Raw genomic sequence first — 12,566 nt, 5'->3', positions numbered from 1 at the left:
ACATTTGCTCGAGTTCATAACACTTTTCAGATTGAAAATCCGATCTCCCATGAGGGAGATCTCCATTTTATAAGTCGGAAAATAATTTTTAAAACGCATCCCGGGTAACAAAACCTGACTTGCCATTTTGAATGTTTACCGCAGTAAACAAATTCAAATGCTTTTGAATTTTTGGCACAATTCTAGGGTCACCTAAGGGCGCATTCCGTGAATTTTTTGGGATTTTTGTAATAAAAAATAAATGCATAAAATGACGTGTGGACTAACTGACAAAAACAGAGAACTACTGAAAATGAGCAGAATTGAAATAAATGCTAAATTAATCCTAATTAATTCATGAAACGTGCTAAATGAATGAAATAAAATGCAAATTAAATCTAGCTAAATGCATGAATGTTAAAAATCATCAAGGAAGCATAATCATGCATTTTTATATATGTTGTTTCATGAGAATAGCTCAATCCATCTCTCGGATGAGCTCTTTCTTCAAACGACTCTCGAATCGAATTATGAAATCAAATCAAGAGGAAAAGAGGTACACCTTGCTTCGTTAGGCAGCGTTGAAGCTCTTGAAAGGGGCGGCTATCACGGGCTTCGTTCGTCCTTCGATCCGAGCTTCGGATGATTCACCAAAATCGACCCACCGTGCCTTCTTCACTGAGCCAAAGGGGGCGTGAATTCCAAAGTGCAAAAATCGGATTCTCAAGAAGGCTAGGTCAAATTTTCAAGTCCAACAAGAGTTCTCAAAAGATGGTCTCCCTAGGCTGGGCGTGGAGCCTTGTTTTTATAGATTTTTCTGAAAAAATTGAATTTCAAACAGGCTGATCATGCATATATTTTAGGGATATTTCATATAAAAATATGCATGATTTCATGAGAAAATGATTTAAAAACCCAATTTTATGTTAGTTTCGAGTAAATGTGCTAAAATAATATAAGAATAGAAAATGCATGAAAAATAGTGTTATTTTACATTTTAATGCCTATTTTAGTGTTTGTCATAATTGTAGTTGTTTAGTTTTTGAAAATCATAAAAAAAAAATAGATTTAGAATAGACTTAGTTTTTGTATTTTCTAAAACATAGTCATTTTGAGTTGCTTTGTAAATAACTTTTTGAAGAGAGGTTTTGAAATGGAATTCTTTGAAATAAGATGGACTTATGGAAAAACTTTCAAAATTATAAATACCATACGTAGGGGGAAGAGAGGCTTGTCTTCTCTTTTATGCTTTTGCCTTCTCTTCTAACCCTTCCCCTTCACCTTGTTTCTTTCCTCCTTCTCCTTCTCCCTTGATCTCTCTTCTTTCTCAATTCGGTGAAGGCATCCATCTACGGTAATGGCATATAGGAGGATTCCAACTCTTTTCTAATCCCTCCGGTAAGTGCTTCTTCTTCTTCTTCTCCTCTTCTTCTTCCTCTTCTTCTTCTTCTTCTTTTTCTTTTTCTGAAATTTTCATTTTAATTTCTGTTAAGCATTCATAACTCATGATTAAAGAAATTTGAGTTAACTTCTTGTTTTTGTTTCAGTAATTGTTAGAATAGATTTTAAGTGTAGATCGTATTATTTTTTTCTGTTTCAATAAAAATAAAAATAAAAAAATGTTAAAACAGCAAACGTGTTTTTTTTAATCGATCAACCTGTAGCTTTCCGGTTTTCTTAGAGTTGAAATCATGATAAAACATCAGTTTTACAACAGTAAAAACGAAAAAATTGTTTCAGCAATCGGTGATTTCAACATTTTTACAGGAACTGACCTGAATTCTACCGCCAGATTTCAACAAATTTCTACCGAAAGTTGATCGATCATCTGGATCGATTTCAATTTATCAGGATCCTGTAAGGCTTTGATTTGAATGATTGAATCGGATACTTCTGAATCGATCAATTGGATATCATTTGACTCCCGATGATTAAAGCTTGTTCTGTATGAGTCGTCCGGTGATTATTGACGATTTGTTTCTTTTTTCCGGCGACTGAATGTGAAATCCGATTGATTGATCGATCGGATGCCTAATTTTGATCCACTGAATGACTAAATCAATTTCAGTTTGTTAGAATTGTGTTGAGGCTTGGTTTAGCTGAAGATCATTGGAAGTTCGATCAATTGAAATCAAATTATCGGATATCTTAGTTGATCGGCTGTTTACAGATCTCCGGCAAGTTTTGTGCTTGTTTTGATTTCCGGTGAAAGATACATACTGTTTTCCAGCAATGATCTAAATCATCTATATCATCTGGAGCTGCAGTAAACAGTTTTTTTTCTAACCGGAATCTATTTCAAAAATATCTGGAATCAATTACTGATTCTGATATTTACTCGCCGGAAAAAAAAATCTTCGTTACAGAGGAAACCGGTTTCACGGTGGAACAAGATCTGAATGATCGATTTTTTTTCTAGTTTGATTAATATCTCTGGAAATTTCATTATCCGGCAGCATAACTCCACCTGAAATTTAAATTCATCTGTTTTTCATTAACAGGAAGCATAACTCCATCTGAACTTTAAGTTCACCTGAATTTCATTATCCGGCAGAGTCAAATGAGTGGAATTGGATATTCCGGCTGAGTAATTTGAACCGAAATTGAAAAATCTGTTATATATCCAGTGAATGTCAATTGAAATAATAATTTTCCTGGTTCATCAGAAACTGAAATATTATCTGAATGTGAATCAAATTGACATCCGATATTGAATGAGCCATGATTTGATTCTATTGAATAATATCATGAATCCATATTTTTCATCGGATTGACAATGTGATTTCTGAATTGACAAATGAATTTTACAGTTAATTGGATATCCGGATCCGGTTTGAGATATCGAATTATCGGATGATAATGCTTTGCTGAATTTTTTAGATATTACTTAATACTTAGATTACTTAGTGTGTTGATAGTAGATTACTTAGTTAATTGATTCATTCATTGTTAGATTACTTAGTTGTTAGTTATTTTGCTTAAAAAAAATATATAGTTTAGTTGAGAAAGATAATTAGCATTGTCAATTACTTTCCAATTAGTTAGTTTGAATTAATAAAAATAAAAAAATATATCATTTGCATTTAAAATTGTCATTTAGATTTCTTTAATGATTTCTTTCGTATTCTTAGCATTTAGTTAGTATATTCTCTTTCATCTTTTTCTGGTACTGCTCGTGTTTCGTTTGATTTGTGCAGGAGTGCAAGGGAGTGGAGCTGAAGAGATTACGTGACACGAAGTGCAAGAATAGAAGAATTTTTACTTTTTAGTTTAGAATTAGACAGTTAATTGGGTTTGTAAATATTGCACTTTACGCCCTCTGCGAAGGGTATTCATTTGTTGTAATAGTTAGTTGTCTTTACTTTTCTTGAATATTTTACATTTCAAATAATTCGGCAATAAAGATTAGTTTAGATTTGTGTACTTGAATACGATATATTCCCATTCCCTGAGTTCGATCCGGTCTCATCCACTAGTGAGAACCGGTTTTTATTATTTGATGTCTGGTTTTCACATGTTTTACATTTAAAAATCTTTTCAAAATTACAACGATTTAAAAGAAGACATCAAATTTTTGGCGCCGTTGCCGGGGAACGGCGTAATATTAGTATTCACTTTATTGCCTAGTGTTGGTGTTGCTTTTAGGTTTAGAACCACGTATGTGCATATCTTAGAGACAAGCTTACTTTTCTGCACAGCCCACCTATTAGGATTCCCTTAGAGGTGACTGTGTACGATTGGTACCGTACACATAGATTTTATATTTCTTTGCATCATCTCTGTTATGTTTACTTGCGTGGTGATTGTTTAGTTTTTGTCGTTTTTACTTTACTCGCTTTGTGGTTTGCGTGGTTTGGCCGCTTAGTGCGTTAGTTAGGTAGAAAACCAAAGTTAGGACGTGTGCTACACCGGTCTACTCCAAGGTGTACGCAATGGCTGACGATCATCATTTGATCCGTCCTTTGAGGGAGTACTTCATGCCAAATACGTATACTCCCACCTCCTGCATCACAAGACCTGATGTAGGAGCGAGCCATTTTGAGATTAAGGCCAGTGTGATTCAAATGTTACCTTCGTTTTATGGTCTTAGCAATGAAGACCCATATCGTCATCTCGACGAATTCCTTGAGATTTGCTCGACTGTGCGAATCAATAATTTTGGAGACGACGCTATGAGGTTAACTTTGTTTCCGTTCTGTCTTAAAGATAAAGCCAAGCACTGGTTAAAATCTCTTGAGACGGTTCGTATTACTACTTAGGAAGGGATGAAAAAAGAATTTTTAAAAAAATATTTCCCAATTAGTAAAATGAGTCAGTTTCGTAAAGCTATAACCAGTTTTTCTCAAATTGAGGGAGAACAATTTCACGAGTCTTGGGAGAGATTGAAAGATCTTCTCCGCAAGTGTCCCCATCACCAGGTGCCTCGTTGGCAGTTGGTGCAGTATTTTTACGACGGGCTTACTGAAAAGCATCGTCAAATGGTTGATTCGTCTTGTGGGGGCACTTTTATGCTCAAGAGTGAGGACGAGGCGTGGTCTCTATTCGAGACCTTGAGTGAAAACACGATGCATCATACCTTGTCTTCACGGCTCGATAGGACTACATCTCTGTCTAGTGGTCCTAGGAAAGTTGGGATTTCCGAAGTTGGGTCCGAGTTAGAATTGCGTACCAAGGTTGACCAGTTGACTAGGAAGTTAGATCAATTCCTAGCCAATTCTTCGAGAAGTCCAGTAGAAAGAGTGTGCGAGCTATGTGCTAGCCCTGCACATTGTGTTTCAGATTGTCCGGCAGCGCCATTATATCCTGAATTTGTTCAGGAGCAGGTGAATGCTGCCCAAGGTTTCGCTAGACCCATGCCTGATTCGTTTACATTATCATATACCCCAGGTTGGCGAAACCAATCCATTCCCCTATCCCATCAGCCCTCCTAGACACAGTATAGACCCAGTAACCCTTCACAAGGTTACTCGCATCCTATATTTCCACAGGTTCATCCCCCAACCCAACATGCTTATACTCAACCCCATCTTCATGAGCATTCATTTAGTCAATCCTTCCAAGATAGGATATTACAACTTTTGAGTTCCCATACGCAGTCAATAGCCAAGCTAGAGACTCAGATGGGACAGTTGGTTGAGACTTTCACTAGGCAAAGCCAGGGGAACATTCATAGTCAGTCTGTTGTCTCAAATGGAGAGGATTCCATGTCATTTGACTTGCAACCCACTGATTCACATCATAAGCAAGTCGAATCTGTTACATCCCTTCAGTATGGGAAGGCGTGTCACCCCACTCAAGAATCGACTCATGAACCCCATATCATTTCTACTGACGAGTCGATCTCCATGATACCTCAGCAGAAGGGGCCTTACTCACAGCATACATTTTCATCATATAAAGCCCCATTTTCTCAGCCTTTAGGATCACCAATTGTTTTGAGTAAGCAAGAGGTGCAGATGCAGAAGGTGCTTGACCAAGTCAAGCCTGATCATATTCACCACTTGTCTGAAGTTGCATTCATTGATACTCGGTCGGTCCTAGACTCTCGATTCTTGACCAGTCTCTCAGATGAGACTAATCTCCGTTCTTCATGTCAAGAGAGTCATGATACTACATTTGGAGGTAGAAGGGATGGAAACACAGTGCGTAGTGTCACAGATGACACTCTTTTCTATATAGAGCCCGGTTGAGTCTGACTTCATGTCCATTGATCTCATGGACGATGAAGGATTTTTCCAGGGATCCGTCTGGCTGGGGACGTGAAACTTAGCGCTTTATGGGAGGCAACCCATATTCTGTACAGTTTCACATTTGTTAGGATTTGTAGATTTCATTTGGTTTTATTTTTCGTTTTTTATCTTTTCTATGAGTTTCATGTTTTGTCATGTATACATTATATTCATTACATTCATAGAACGTGCATTTTTAATTCATGTTAGGTCATTCTACTCTTTTCCCTCATTTATTTCTCTCATGTGCATTCACTTAGTTTCATTCAAGCATGGGGGAGTGCCACTGGCACAGTGTCATTCAAGCATGGGGGAGGGTGTAGAATGCACACCTTGATATTTCTGTTTACGTTCTTGCACATGTTTACACATATCTCATGAAAAGTAGATTTTTAAAGAAAGAGTTTGAACTTATATGAATGTTATTTCAAATCTGATGTTTTTAGAGGATTTTTAAGCCCCACGAAAATTTTTTCTGACATAGATCTAAAAATTATGGTTGTTTATGTGGATTTCGAGGAAATGATGATAGATACATGTTAGAATTTATTTTGAATCATAAATATGAATATGCACAGTGCTATTTTTGAAAAACTAAGCAAATGAACAAAAGCATAAAAATGAGCTCAAAAAGTGAGAAAAAGCATGCGTTAGGTTGTTTGGATAATTCCACAATTCTTAGTAGATGGAACTTAGATGTAAGTTGAAACTTTTAATTCCATTTCGAAAAGGAGAGTGGAAAACTTTGTGATCCTAAGTAACTGAGAACAGATACAAGTTGAAATATTTGACTCTCATGTTATAAAGGTGAATGAAGGAAGTCACTTTTATGTCTTAGTTGATATCTTTTGGGATGTATTGAAAAAGTATAGAAGATATTGACATTGCACAAGGCATAAAAGCAGACCACACGCAAGCTATAAGAGAAGAATAAGTGCGCAAAAAGAAAAAGCGTGAAAAAAATGAAAAAATCGAGAAAAGAGCTGAAAAAGAGAGAAAAGTTCAGTGCTTAGAAGAGTGATTGAGAAAACCTGTGCAGAAAACATATGAGTGAGGATAAGTAAATAATAATATGTTTTTATTGGATTTTCTAAGAATAAAACATAAATAATTGTGATATTTAGAAAAGTGAAAGAAATTCTTTTCTGTGGTGGTATATAAAAAACTCTAATTATATTGTGATTTTGAAATAACAGGAAATATTTGTGAAAATAAAGTCTTTAATTATCTACTGATTGTGAGGATGTGTAATATTATGCATACATGACAGAGATGTTTGTGGGTAGCATCACTGCAAACCCTCACGAGACCTTACTCGTCCACTGGGGTAACCCAGGGGTTGAAAGGGCTTGTTGCATGAGCTAAATGCAACTGTGATTCCTACGAAAGTGAGTTAGGTGATAGTTTGATTTCGTGCATTTTTCTAGTTTGCTCGAGGACTAGCAAAACATAAGCATGGGGGTATTTGATCATGCATATATTTTAGGGATATTTCATATAAAAATATGCATGATTTCATGAGAAAATGATTTAAAAACCCAATTTTATGTTAGTTTCGAGTAAATGTGCTAAAATAATATAAGAATAGAAAATGCTTGAAAAATAGTGTTATTTTACATTTTAATGCCTATTTTAGTGTTTGTCATAATTGTAGTTGTTTAGTTTTTGAAAATCATAAAAAAAAATTTAGATTTAGAATAGACTTAGTTTTTGTATTTTCTAAAACATAGTCATTTTGAGTTGCTTTGTAAATAACTTTTTGAAGAGAGGTTTTGAAATGGAATTCTTTGAAATAAGATGGACTTATGGAAAAACTTTCAAAATTATAAATACCATACGTAGGGGGAAGAGAGGCTTGTCTTCTCTTTTATGCTTTTGCCTTCTCTTCTAACCCTTCCCCTTCACCTTGTTTCTTTCCTCCTTCTTCTCCTTCTCCCTTGATCTCTCTTCTTTCTCAATCCGGTGAAGGCATCCAGCTACGGTAATGGCATATAGGAGGATTCCAACTCTTTTCTAATCCCTCCGGTAAGTGCTTCTTCTTCTTCTTCTCCTCTTCTTCTTCCTCTTCTTCTTCTTCTTTTTCTTTTTCTGAAATTTTCATTTTAATTTCTGTTAAGCATTCATAACTCATGATTAAAGAAATTTGAGTTAACTTCTTGTTTTTGTTTCAGTAATTGTTAGAATAGATTTTAAGTGTAGATCATATTATTTTTTTTCTGTTTCAATAAAAATAAAAATAAAAATAAAAAAATGTTAAAACAGCAAACGTGTTTTTTTTAATCGATCAACCTGTAGCTTTCCGGTTTTCTTAGAGTTGAAATCTTGATAAAACATCAGTTTTACAACAGTAAAAACGAAAAAATTGTTTCAGCAATCGGTGATTTCAACATTTTTACAGGAACTGACCTGAATTCTACCGCCAGATTTCAACAAATTTCTACCGAAAGTTGATCGATCATCTGGATCGATTTCAATTTATCAGGATCCTGTAAGGCTTTGATTTGAATGATTGAATCGGATACTTCTGAATCGATCAATTGGATATCATTTGACTCCCGATGATTAAAGCTTGTTCTGTATGAGTCATCCGGTGATTATTGACGATTTGTTTCTTTTTTCCGGCGACTGAATATGAAATCCGATTGATTGATCGATCGGATGCCTAATTTTGATCCACTGAATGACTAAATCAATTTCAGTTTGTTAGAATTGTGTTGAGGCTTGGTTTAGCTGAAGATCATTGGAAGTTCGATCAATTGAAATCAAATTATCGGATATCTTAGTTGATCGGCTGTTTACAGATCTCCGGCAAGTTTTGTGCTTGTTTTGATTTCCGGTGAAAGATACATACTGTTTTCCAGCAATGATCTAAATCATCTATATCATCTGGAGCTGCAGTAAACAGTTTTTTTTCTAACCGGAATCTATTTCAAAAATATCTGGAATCAATTACTGATTCTGATATTTACTCGCCGGAAAAAAAAAATCTTCGTTACAGAGGAAACCTGTTTCACGGTGGAACAAGATCTGAATGATCGATTTTTTTTCTAGTTTGATTAATATCTCTGGAAATTTCATTATCCGGCAGCATAACTCCACCTGAAATTTAAATTCATCTGAATTTCATTAACAGGAAGCATAACTCCATCTGAACTTTAAGTTCACCTGAATTTCATTATCCGGCAGAGTCAAATGAGTGGAATTGGATATTCCGGCTGAGTAATTTGAACCGAAATTGAAAAATCTGTTATATATCCAGTGAATGTCAATTGAAATAATAATTTTCCTGGTTCATCAGAAACTGAAATATTATCTGAATGTGAATCAAATTGACATCCAATATTGAATGAGCCATGATTTGATTCTATTGAATAATATCATGAATCCATATTTTTCATCGGATTGACAATGTGATTTCTGAATTGACAAATGAATTTTACAGTTAATTGGATATCCGGATCCGGTTTGAGATATCGAAATATCGGATGATAATGCTTTGCTGAATTTTTTAGATATTACTTAATACTTAGATTACTTAGTGTGTTGATAGTAGATTACTTAGTTAATTGATTCACTCATTGTTAGATTACTTAGTTGTTAGTTATTTTGCTTAAAAAAAATATATAGTTTAGTTAAGAAAGATAATTAGCATTGTCAATTACTTTCCAATTAGTTAGTTTGAATTAATAAAAATAAAAAAATATATCATTTGCATTTAAAATTGTCATTTAGATTTCTTTAATGATTTCTTTCGTATTCTTAGCATTTAGTTAGTATATTCTCTTTCATCTTTTTCTGATACTGCTCGTGTTTCGTTTGATTTGTGCAGGAGTGCAAGGGAGTGGAGCTGAAGAGATTACGTGACACGAAGTGCAAGAATAGAAGAATTTTTACTTTTTAGTTTAGAATTAGGCAGTTAATTGGGTTTGTAAATATTGCACTTTATGCCCTCTGCGAAGGGTATTCATTTGTTGTAATAGTTAGTTGTCTTTACTTTTCTTGAATATTTTACATTTCAAATAATTCGGCAATAAAGATTAGTTTAGATTTGTGTACTTGAATACGATATATTCCCGTTCCTTGAGTTCGACCCGGTCTCATCCACTAGTGAGAACCGGTTTTTATTATTTGATGTCTGGTTTTCACATGTTTTACATTTAAAAATCTTTTCAAATTTACAACGATTTAAAAGAAGACATCACAGGCTCAATCTGAGCCCTCCATGTGGCGCCATCTCAGGGGTTGCTATCTAGGGGTTTGAAATTCGAATTTGGCTTTTGCAGGGAGCCCTCAGGTGACGCCACCTCATGGTGGGCTACTTTTATTAAAAATAAATAAAAAATAAAATTTGAAGCCAAGTGGGACTCTGGATTGGCGCCACCTCAAAAGGTATTCTGAGGTGTAAAGCTGGAAACAGTAGGAGCATGCCATGTGGCGCCATCTCTGGAGGTGTTTGACATGTGTCAGAAGGACAGGAGTGGAGGAAGCTGATTGTGCCACCTCAGAGAAATTCAAATTCTACTTTTCTGCAGGAAAGGAGAGGCTGACATGTGGCATTTCCTCAGAATGGCTCCTATGATGCCATGTGGCAGGAGAACATGAATGGAGGAAGCAAAATGTGCCACCTCAGAGGGGAATTTGAATTTCAAATGGAGGTTGGCCTTGGAGGAATGGAGAATGGACATGTGGCATTTCCTCAAAGTGGCTCCTACAATGCCATGTGGCAAGAGGGAGGAAAAGGAGGGAAAGGGACACGTGGCACCATCTCAGACAAAATAGAAAAGGTGAAGTTCAGGATTTGCGCCACCTCAGCCTGGAGTTTGAATATTTGAATTGTTTCTTTTTCTAAAGGAGGCAGAGAATGACATGTGTCCTCTACTTTTTCTAAGAAGAGCAGAGAATGACATGTGTCAGTCTGCTTTTTCTGAAAAGAGCAGAGAATGACACATGGCATTTGCTTTTTCTGAGGAAATAAGAGATTGACATGTGTCCTCTGCAGGAGACACACTTCAAATGGCGCCACCTTAGAGGAGACAAGCCTACTTTTTCTGGACAGGACAACCTATGACACTTGGCATCTCCTGATGATCTTTGGAATGACACATGGCGCAGGATGGATAGGGTGACACACGGCAGATAAATGGGATGACATGTGACGGCTTCTTAAGGTAGCCCCACACTGACACTTGGCATGGAAATGGGAGGAGAGAGAAAGGACAAGTGGCACCAATCCAGGGGACAAGGCTCCTATATTTTTGGGTTTTTCAAAATTCAAATTTTTTAAAAGAAAAACCTGTGTGACACCACCTCAATGTGGGTCCCACATTGCTTCTTTATTGAAATAAGGACAAGACAATAACCTCTTTTTGGAATTTTCATAAAATCTGGACTAATCGGTAAAACAGAAGTTTTTGGAAAGAGTTGGCCCCTGTAGGGCAATTTTGTAAAAGGAAGACAGTTGAAATAGCTGACAAAAGGCAAAATCTGAGTTGAACTTTATTGAAAATTATCCAGATTGTTTTCCTGAGGAACTATTTTGAAATTTAGAGCCCTGGGGGTAAAATGGGAAGAATTGATAATTTTGAATACCCAGGGTTTTGAAATTGATTTTAAAAAGAGTTAAAATTCAAATCTGGATTGGAAATTTTGAAATCGAGAGTTCTGGATCTCGAAATGACATGTTGTGCAATGCAGTGATATGAAATGCTCATGCAATGCTATGCAATGACATATTTTATGAAATGCAATCATGAACCAGGATTTGAAGATTCTTGTCTTCTGTCAAGAGTAAAATTTTGAACATCTGAGACAAAATAAAGAAATTTTGAGAGTTGCAGATGAAATTTGGACTTTTGCGAGGTCCGAGCTAAAAAAATGACCATTTTGCCCTCTGGCGATTCAAAAGCTGAATGATGATGTTTGGTGGAAATGCTGGGGAGGTGAGTGAAAATTTAGGGTGTTTACAGATGCCCCTCTTTGCTACTAAGTCGGCTCATGGCCGAGCTTAGTGGCAAAGAAAAACACACCAAATTTGGGCTATACATAAAAAATGCCCCAGTTAGAAGGATCTGACTAGGTGTGAAGAAATTAGCCCGAGGAAGATGATAGATATGGAACGAAGAATGAAGAGGAAAGATTTGCTCTATGAGAGCAAAGTTCAGGTTTATGCCCTTGACCTGGATGGGACAAAAATACCTCGCATAGAATGAAGCTCATGTTTGACCCTTAACCTGATTGGGAATTGAAATATCTCATAGAAATGAGACTCAGGTTTGTACCCTTAACCTGATCGGGCGGAAAATGGAATACCTCTTTAAGTGAGGCTCAGGTTTATACCCTTATCCTGATCGGGCAGAAGATGAAATACCTCATCGACGGAGGCTCAGGTTTATACCCTTATCCTGATCGGGTGGAAGATGGAATACCTCATCGACGGAGGCTCGGGTTTGTACCCTTATCCTGATCGGGTGGAAGATGAAATACGTCATCGACGGAGGCTCAGGTTTATACCCTTATTCTGATCGGGTGGAAGATGGAATACCTCATCGACGGAGGCTCAGGTTTGTACCCTTATCCTGATCGGGTGGAAAATGAAATACCTCTTTGATTGAGGCTCAGGTTTGTACCCTTATCCTGATCGGGCGGAAAATGAAATACCTCTTTGAGTGAGGCTTAGGTTTGTACCCTTATCCTGATCGGGCGGAAAATGAAATACTTCTTTGATTGAGGCTCAGGTTTGTACCCTTATCCTGATCGGGCGGAAAATGAAATGGAATCCTCGAAGGAAGAGACCGTGATGGAACCTTCGGATTTTGCACAATAAATTCGACAGGGGTTTTGCAAAAGGAAGGAAAATGG

The sequence above is a fragment of the Nuphar pumila genome, chromosome 10, assembly GCF_984573655.1.
Source record: "Nuphar pumila chromosome 10, dmNupPumi1.hap1.1, whole genome shotgun sequence".
NCBI lineage: Eukaryota > Viridiplantae > Streptophyta > Magnoliopsida > Nymphaeales > Nymphaeaceae > Nuphar > Nuphar pumila.
Note: the sequence above shows the minus strand (reverse complement) of the source record.